At 47.1% G+C, this 9,236-nt stretch overlaps 1 long non-coding RNA gene across 1 annotated transcript; it reads left to right on the forward strand.

Moving 5' to 3' along the window:
* The first annotated feature begins 1,209 nt into the window (after nucleotides 1–1,209).
* On the forward strand, nucleotides 1,210–6,459 carry LOC135393484 (uncharacterized). Its single transcript, XR_010422656.1, has 3 exons — nucleotides 1,210–1,476; nucleotides 4,006–4,023; nucleotides 6,201–6,459. It is a non-coding gene; the product is annotated as an uncharacterized LOC135393484 (long non-coding RNA).
* Nucleotides 6,460–9,236: the final 2,777 nt, after the last annotated feature.

A 9,236-nucleotide genomic window follows, 5' to 3' on the forward strand; every position in this document is an offset into this window, starting at 1 on the left:
ATGAACAAAACGAAGTCTTTTTTTTTTTCTCCTCTGCTCTGACGAAACAGCTAAAATGAACAAAGCGCTCCGTTCGCGTGCGTTACTCAAAACTCTTCGTCTTCTTCGGCGGTATGAGGTATGCAGACATTTGGCTATATAACGGGGTTGCTATATACGTCATCTAAAGGGTTAGTCCAGCAAACGTTACACATTTCGATCGCATCGTAAAAATAAAAGGCGGGATTTAGCCTACCCCAAACTTTGAAGACTGACAGCCATTTGTCTGTAGTTTTATTGTAATTTTTTTAAGGGACCAAAGAAGATTAAAAATCAAGCGAAAACTCGCCCCATGCATTTTTAATGGCCTATCTCACGCAAACACCGCCATTTTTCCTTGTGTCTGCTTCACGCTCATATCGCCTCACCATAGCCTCCTATATACTGATCAGTATATAGGAGGCTATGACCTCACACAGGCGGCGTTGCCTACAATGATGTGACACGCTTATTCTGACCATGATTCGGACATTATGCACTAATCCTCTTGTTCTGCACGGTGGTGCCACCTGCATGCGGAGCAATGAAAATGAGGCGAAAATCGCGGCTTTTGAGAAAGATAGGCCATAGAAAATGCACAGAGTGAGATTTTGCTCGGTTTTTATTTTTTATTCGACAGGACCATAGCGCTCACAAAAAATTCCAACAAAACATGAGACTAATGTCTCCCCAGACTCCAAAGTTTGGGGCTGGTTAAACCCCGTCTTCTATTTTTACAATGCGATCGAAATGTGTAACATTTGCTAGACTAACCCTGTACATTCCTTCTTGAAGTTGGCTTCGTTAAACGTACGGTTTCCTCGCGTTATATGGCCAATCCCTTTTCACTAATACTATACAGAGTTCTATGCCGACTTACTATTTTTCCTCCGTGACTCATCGAATAAAAGCGAAAGATGATGCGATCGCATATGTACTATCGAACCACATCTGGCTTAGAAGCCATCCCCGACACCTGAGCAATCTCGGATGAAAGGGTGATTGCCACGTATGGAACGGTAGTAAAAGTTGCATTTTCATATCAACTGAAAAGCAGTTTCCTTATTCACATTCATGCTTCCAATTGGGGCCATTGAAACATGCATAAGTGGAAGTCTGAATTTTACAACCACTCACCTAATCTAACCACAGACGTGGCGTACAGGGAATTTCTATTTGCGGTGGCGCAGCCATGCGACGACGCACGTTTTAGTTCATTTCGACGAAAGCGTCGTTATTAAGGTTTGCGAGATAGGCTCCACGTAATAATTATTCCAGACGCCTATAATTCACGACGCAGTTAATCGTAGTTCAATCAGAACACGTCTGGTCCCGCTTCGACGGTTCAACGGTTATATTGGCGCCGGTACAAGGCAGGCTTTTAGGGCTATCGCGACGAAGGTTTGGAGACTTCAAGGATGGCTTCAGCGTCGACAGTACTCGTACTTTGTGTCGCCGGTAAGCTGCGACGCTGCACTGCTGTACTGTGCTTTGAAACATTGTTGCTGTACATGCCACGCTTTTTTTACGACTGTCCTATGTTGATCACCCTCACGCTGACAGCACTGAAAAAATTACTGTATTTGATGAGGATTGCGTTTACTTCAACCGTTTTGAGTTACGAGAATGGCTTAAAGGGGCTCCAAAATGCAAAAGCAACTTGCTCTCAAATGAAAGTCCGTGTTTCAATTGGTGTAATTCAAACAAAATTAGTTCACAAAACGCTACCGTCTCGAAGAGAAACGCAATGAAAACAGAGCCGTCTTTGGCGACATCCAATGGGACATCAGGAGAAGCGTGCGCAGACCTATGGTGCGTGTGTGGATTTGGGCGGGTCCGATCGTAGTGTTCAGCCGTACGATTCCCACTGCTGCATTTTTCAATACCGATTCACTGGATTGTAACCCACAACAGTTCTCGCGAACGTTCCACTCACAACATTTGTCTTCATGTCCTTAGAATGCCCCTCCGCTTTGCAACGCGCACTGTTTTTCACCGGGACTGCTCCATGGCGTGGCACGCGCGTTTTCGACAAAAAAAAAAAAAAAACAACGATGCACGAGCTGAACCGTCGTTCGCTAGCTGCTTGGAGGCGAAGCAAGAAAGAGTCCGGTATAATTCTGATTGTAGCTTCGAAACGGAATCAAATTTTTGAATCATGATAACACGTACAAAATTAGCACAGCGTGTAACGTAATTTGAAATGAACTTGCTTTTGCATTTCGCTCACCCTTTAATAGCGAGCTACAGTACCGCGCACAGATTCGCGTTGCGTACTCCGCATGCGCCAAACGTGGCTTTCCGTTTGGCGCTTGCGCGGGCACAACGAACTATACCGTTGCGGACGCTACAGCTAAAACTAGCAATGCACGCGTGTGAGCATGAGCATATAGACAACGTCACCTAAATACAGAAGGCTCGCGCATTGCCTCCTCCCCCTCCTTCGTTACGTAGACACATAAAGTCAGAATTCGTCTGCTACCACTATTCGCCGTTCCGCGAAACTCGCAGATGATTGCTTCGCAAATTTGAACCTGTAGACTAAAAGTACGACACGCTTTCCAGAAAATCAGCCTTGAGAACAGTATGAGACCACGCTACGCTTTATTTCGTTTTTCCATTTATTACGGGGCACGCCTGCTGGTCGCAGACGACAGTTCATGTCCGTTAAAGCTGACGGTGTCTCGTCTTCACGGTTCGCACGCTGAAAGTACGCCCGTGAGTGGCTGCGGTCGTTGAAACCACTATCCTCATTGGCTGACTCTTAGTTATTACGTCATGTCGCGGACGAGTAAACGGGCTTTCTGTATTTAAGTTATGTTGATACGGACATGCTAGCACGGTGTAATTGGAAGCGTCTCTCACCGGCAATCAGAGGTTGTGGGTTCGAACCCCACTGCCGGTTCATTCTCTCCAAGCATTCCATTCACATATAGAGGATGTTACTTTTTCAACCACAACACACCTTTCCCGTTTATTTTTTTTTCGCTGCTGTTTACCCAGTTGACCTATTAGACCAGGCTGACATCCGCTCGAAGAGTGTATGAATTAGGGGCTTTCGGGGGGGGGGGGGGGGGCACAGGCGAGATAACAGAATGGGAGTCAATCTTCGTTGAAGGTCAATCTATTTCCTTGGGAGATACCGAAACCAGCACGTGCGTTGAAATATCGATCGCCGAGTACTGCTACGCAAATGATGAGAAAACGAAACCGCGCACGTCTCACGAGCGCAGGGTGGACACTGGACAGAGGGCCACGTGTGCTTATGAACGATATACATGATTGGTCGTTGCCCACCAGCTCGCGTGGCTCAGTGGTTAGCAGTGTTGGCCATGTCACGTCGATACTGGGAGGTACCCGGGTTCGAATCAGGAGTTTTCGTCACAGGACATCGACATAGGACGCACATTCCCCCAGGACGTCAGCCGTGACGTTGCCCACCTCTCTGAGGCCGTCAACGGCGAGCCCTATGACCAGCACTACCCTGGTGACGCTGCCGTCGGAGCGTACCCAACTATAAGCAGTTCCACCGCCACGGCTTCGCGGCCCAGATTATTGCCCTAAACGGTATAGGCGCGCCGTTTCGACTCACTTGTATAGCGAACTTCAGCGATGAATATCTCAACGTATGTGTTCGTTGCAATATTTGTAATACAATTGAATCGCTTTAAACCGAAATCGTCTCCCATTCTGCCATCTCACTTCTGCCCGAAGGCCCCTAAATAGCCGAAGGCCCAGCGTTCATAAATTTCAGAAACTCTGTTCAAGAGGATGTCCGCCTGACCGTGTAACTCAATGGCAAAAGCGGCATCCATGCTGCTCTAATATCTTTTAAAAAGTTTGTTGCTTCCCTGTATAGTAATAAATAATCGTTGTTGACTTCGAGTGCAAGCATCTCATTCTATAGCTCCAGGCTATGCTTCTGTCATCTTTGGAGCTAACAACATTGGGCTTGTGGTAATGAGAAAATGTCAATTTTTCTTTCAGTCTTTACTGCTTTCTCACGTACGTATTTGCCATCTGGCATCCTTTTCGTCTTCATTTATAACTTGCGCACTCAGATAAAATGGTAGTTTGTGCACGTTATACTGCTGGGGATCCTTGCAGTACAACTAGCAGGGTATGCCTCCCAGGTTTTGCATCTGGGAGGCTTGTATCTTGTGTTGTCTTGAGGTATTTTGTCTTCTCTTTATAGAGACTACGTATTTTTTCTATCTCTTCTGTGATTTTCTTGCATTCCCCTTCCGTTTGCCCACGGCTCAAGACTGCGTCGAGCATTGTGGCACATGACGTCTCCTACCCAATTCTGAAGCAACCTAATCAAGCATCCTAATCAACAACCTGATCACAAACCTAATTCCGTCGATGTGATCATCAGCAGCTCCAGAAATAAGTTTCTCGGGCCGCGACTTTATTTTACTGGACTTTGACTTCTCTGTCGCGTTGTGTGTCTCTGCCCAACTTCGCAGATGACAGCGTAACTAAATTGTACCTCGCGGGAAAATTTCTGGCGTCTTCTGCCTCGACCCAAAATGCAGTCACACAGATCTGTGGTGAGATTGTCGAACTTCGCGTGTAGAACGGTGAACTTTCGCAGCAGTGTAGGCGAAATATGACGAATCGATTTCTCAACAAGATGGAAAATTGGCTTAGTCGGTTGGGTGTCATAACTGAACGTCTCGTTTGTGGCCTTTGTCTTGCTTGTTCGATGTTCAGTCATGATGGCGTTATCGGTGTCACTTATGAATAACTGATACCGTTAATACTAATAACAATAACCGTTGATACGTGGCTTCCGAAGTACCGCGTCTGAGCCATGCACGCTATCATTGGTTCTCGTAGGGCTCTCCCCCCTCACCCCCCCCTTTGTATGTAACAGACGACGTACCCTTGACGCCACGTCCTCACGAGTGGGGGAGAGGGACTCTCTCAAGAAACCGCAGCACCACCAGCCAGAAATCACCTGGAGCTCAGGGCGTAAATCCAATTGGTGGGCTTAGTTTAGTGGGCGTGCCTAATGCACCAGTCACGAGACCGGGTCGCGCAGGTTACTGCGGATGTACCCCCATAGGTGTGGAAGTTACTTTTATTTTGTAGTGCACTACCGTTACTCACAACTTTTTAAAGTAACGCGTTACGTTATGCGTTACTGCTGCGTAGTAGGCGTTCGCATTATTTCACCAGTTATCGTTATAATATATGTACCATTGTTGGTTGAGTCACGTAACTGTCTCCACTGATGACCCCGTTTTATTCTGTGAATATTCTTTCATTTTCGACGGATGCGGCGCCTACACGTCGTATGTAAAACATGACTTAGAAACAGAATGCAAAAATAAGTACACGCTTTTATATACAACACACACAATTCATAAGGGTAAACCAGCTACTAAATTTTGGATACTCATTTACCTGGAAGTGCTACTTTAGGTTTCATGATGATGGTTGTGGAATATGTCTTGTGCGACGGGACGCATATCTTACATTGAACCGTGAAATTCCTCCCATCACAATTAACTACTACTTCAAAGTACAGAGTTAGCTCCGTCCAGAAAAAAGGAACGTTCTTGTCCGTTGATTCCATGACTCCTAATAACCAGTGAGTGCTTCTTGTCAAGGTTGATAGACACGGTGACCTTTTATCTCACACAGTACAAATCCAAACAGCCAATCCCTTGGTACTTCGTTACTTGTTCAGAGGATAGAGGCTATTCTTTTCGGTCTCTTTTGCCCCATTCGGGTCCGAAAAATACCAGAGGGAGTAAAAAATAGAGGTGATAAACAAAGATAAGATCTCAATCAGGGTAGGCCAATAATCCTTTTGCGTTCTTCCTGGGTGCCGATGTGACCTTCTTGTCATTGTTGAAGATGAATAGAAAAAATCAGGGATTTTCCCGGATTCTGCGGGCACGGTCCTCGCTCAAGCTTTCACGTTTAGACGATGATGCAATGTTCCCGAACACGCAGTGACGCGTAACGCCGTTACGCGTTAGTTAGTAAAAATGTAATGACGTTAGGTTACTAACTTTTCTCCCAAATGTAATGCGTTACCATATTTCGCTACTCGAATGCAACGCGGTACCGGTAACGCACTCCTTTGTAACGCGTTACTCCCCACCTATGGTGTACCCCCACACCTGTAACTCAAGCACTTTACTAATAAGCACGTACATTCTACGCAGTTGCCATGGTATGTGAGCATGTGGACAAGACAAGTCTCTGTGCAGACTTCTGCTCCAACAAGCGCTATTTCGTCCTCCCGAAGTGCGTCGGGAGCATCTGCATGTGCTTCCCCAACAAGACCGGAGCGACGGATTTCGAACCGCCGCCTAAGCCGGAATTCGTTTCAACACCTCATCCGTGAAACTTCCAATACATATCGCACGTCTTCTGTTTGATTTATCACGACAGAGATGTTGAGTAAACAGTCTAAACGCTGCATTGGATGTTCAAGCTAAACAATTAAAGAATAACACTACGCTAAAGCTCCTGTGCGCCTTTACACACAAGGTCCACAGTAGAAATAAGAAGAAGAAAACGGTACAATGTAGTAGAAAGAAAAGCGCGGTGGGGGAACGGAGGGATGCAGGAGGGGTGCAGAAGTGGACGGAGGCACACCCGTCAGGGCCCTGACAAACGTGCTTGGCCAACGCAGCTGCGGACGTCTCAGGCCGCGGCTCTGACTGCTCCCTCCACAGGTGTCGCTAACACAGTGGAACACCGGTGTTTTGCACAGGCACCTGTTGAAAATAGACCAGAAGCCATGTTTAATAGAAGGCTTACATAACAAATAAAGTAACAAAATTTGTCTGGACGTTTCTACGTCTATGCAGACGTCATCATCGATTATGTAAACCAGTGCTATCCTTCTATTAAACAGGCACCTGTGTCGACCCAAGCTAGTGTGGCCTCCCTGCGACGCGCCGAGGAGCCCAAACTGGGGCGAAACCGCCTTCAGCAGCTGGGATGGGCATGGTAACGTTCATATTACTCGCACACACGTGCGGCCATAGAACTATTTTTACTTGGTACTGGTACCGGAACTAGTACTTGGCAGCCTAACGAGAGCTTTCCACGGAAAACGCTTCGCCACGTATTCCAACCAGGCGTTGGAACACAATTTTCGTGATAGGCGCAAGGATGACATGCACGACGCAAAAGCCCATAGTTCGACAGCACAGCTGTGATAACATAGATTAGATGCGCGTGAAAGATTGAGCGCTTCACAAGACTACTTCAGCAGGTGTGGCCTTGAGGCAATGAGGCTTGTGCACGTGACGTCACGCGCAGCCTTTGCGCGCCTTGGAGCTACGGGAAACATAGGGATGCGTCCCAGGAGTCTCCTAATGTGACTCCGGTACGGGAATATGGCTATGTCACGTGACCAAACATTACGTCACTGCAAAAGCCTCATTCGCCAGCGCACAAAGCGCAGGTTGTTCACGCTGCTGTGGCCAGCTCCCCAGTACACTCTAAATCCGACACCCGATATGTACCGCATGAAAGAGGACCCCCACCTGGGCCAGGCGGTACACATGAGGTGCAGTCCTCAACCAGCAGGTCCAGTCCGCGACCACTGCGAAATTCAAACGGTACAAGGGCTCCGAGACCCATCCGTACCGGCTAGGTACCTTTTAAGCGCGATCTATAGCAGCTGTACCTCATGTGTACCGCGTGTTTCCGGCGCATGAGTACGAACGCCTTCTCACGATAACCATGCGCTGCAAAAATATTTCGTGTGATTCCGAATACCAGTCTATAAATTCCCTTATGCAGCAGTGCCGTAATGGATGAGCACTATCATTCTGTCAAAGAAGTGCAATAACTAGAACCCATGACCGTGAGGGATCGCATGTTTGGGAAGAATTCGTTTCTTGCAACCGCTGCAAATCAGTTTGTTTTGAAACGTCGGGGAGCGAGGACGAGTCTGCTCGGTCTTCGAAGAAATTCGTTCGACGCGTTCAAGATTGAAGTCATTTAAGGTGCGTATTATATCTCTGAAGTAATTATTCGTCTTCACGACGCATTTTCGTTCATCTTCGCTCTGATTCCCAGTGGTCCTGATCACCGGCAGGCTGGACACAACGACTGAGGGACGGAGACAACGAACTTTGTGCTTCATGCACGAACGTTGATGCGTGAATTAGAGGAGCCGAGAGTGCATTTTACACCTGCATTACACAAGCAAGTAGGCATGTTTTTCAGAAAAGCTATTTCGGTTGTTGGATTTTTTTTACATTGTATTTTCTCCTAGGTTACGTCAAGCGATGGCGTAAATGGGTGAGTCAATCGTCTACTGTGGTTGGTGTTACGTTCTGCGGAAGAAACCGAAGTTGGGGAAGAACAGCTATCCAAAGGTGTGGAAGAGATAAAGAAGCGTGACCACACAGCAGCTGCAGTGGTGAAGGAGAGACGCAGTGGTCATCGTTCATCCATATACGTTGTGCCCCGTGTGTTCGGCGTTTGTGCATCATGACAATGCACGCTCGCGATGGACAAGCATCAATCCTGAAATGGATATAATTTTCGAATAAAGGTATTTGTTATATTTATCGTGCAGCGTAGCTTCCTGGGGCTGTTAATATATCGTGGAGGAGGGGAACCACCCCGACAGGTAGGCCTAAATCGCTGCGCGCTATCCGTTACATGTACCGCATGTGAGGGCGCATGTACCTCTTAATTTTAAGAGGTACATTTTTTTAAAAATGTACCTCTTGGCCAAGCGGTACTTAACCGTTACATATGCGTTACCTGATTTAGAGTGTACCTTGAGAAGTTTAGCGAGGGCGTTGTTCAGCGTCTGCCGACTATGGAGTCCGGCAGACGACAAAGCGTCGGCAGGTCACCAATAGTCGTGGAAATACACTGAATAAAAAGCAGTAACACACGTGAGAGCTCGACCATATCCAACGCCAACAAACTCAGGGTGCGTGCACAGCTCTTACTGCTGAATAATTCATTTATTGCTTTGTTTGTTTTTGTTCCTGCTGTATTCCTTATTCAGTGTTGTAAATGGAGTGTGCAAAAGTACCCCCCTTCTGGCAGACCACGTCAGTTACACCATGGTTGATGTTGCTTGTACATCCATTGCCTTATTGTGGATGGCCGGAACATCAAAACGCTAACGCACCAGGCCCTTGCACTGTTGTGGCGAACTCGACGCGAACTGGTACGACGGCATGGCAGTGAAGCTGTTCAAATAGCCGCGAATGATGTCG

Source organism: Ornithodoros turicata, chromosome 4, assembly GCF_037126465.1.
Source record: "Ornithodoros turicata isolate Travis chromosome 4, ASM3712646v1, whole genome shotgun sequence".
Taxonomy (NCBI): Eukaryota; Metazoa; Arthropoda; class Arachnida; order Ixodida; family Argasidae; genus Ornithodoros; species Ornithodoros turicata.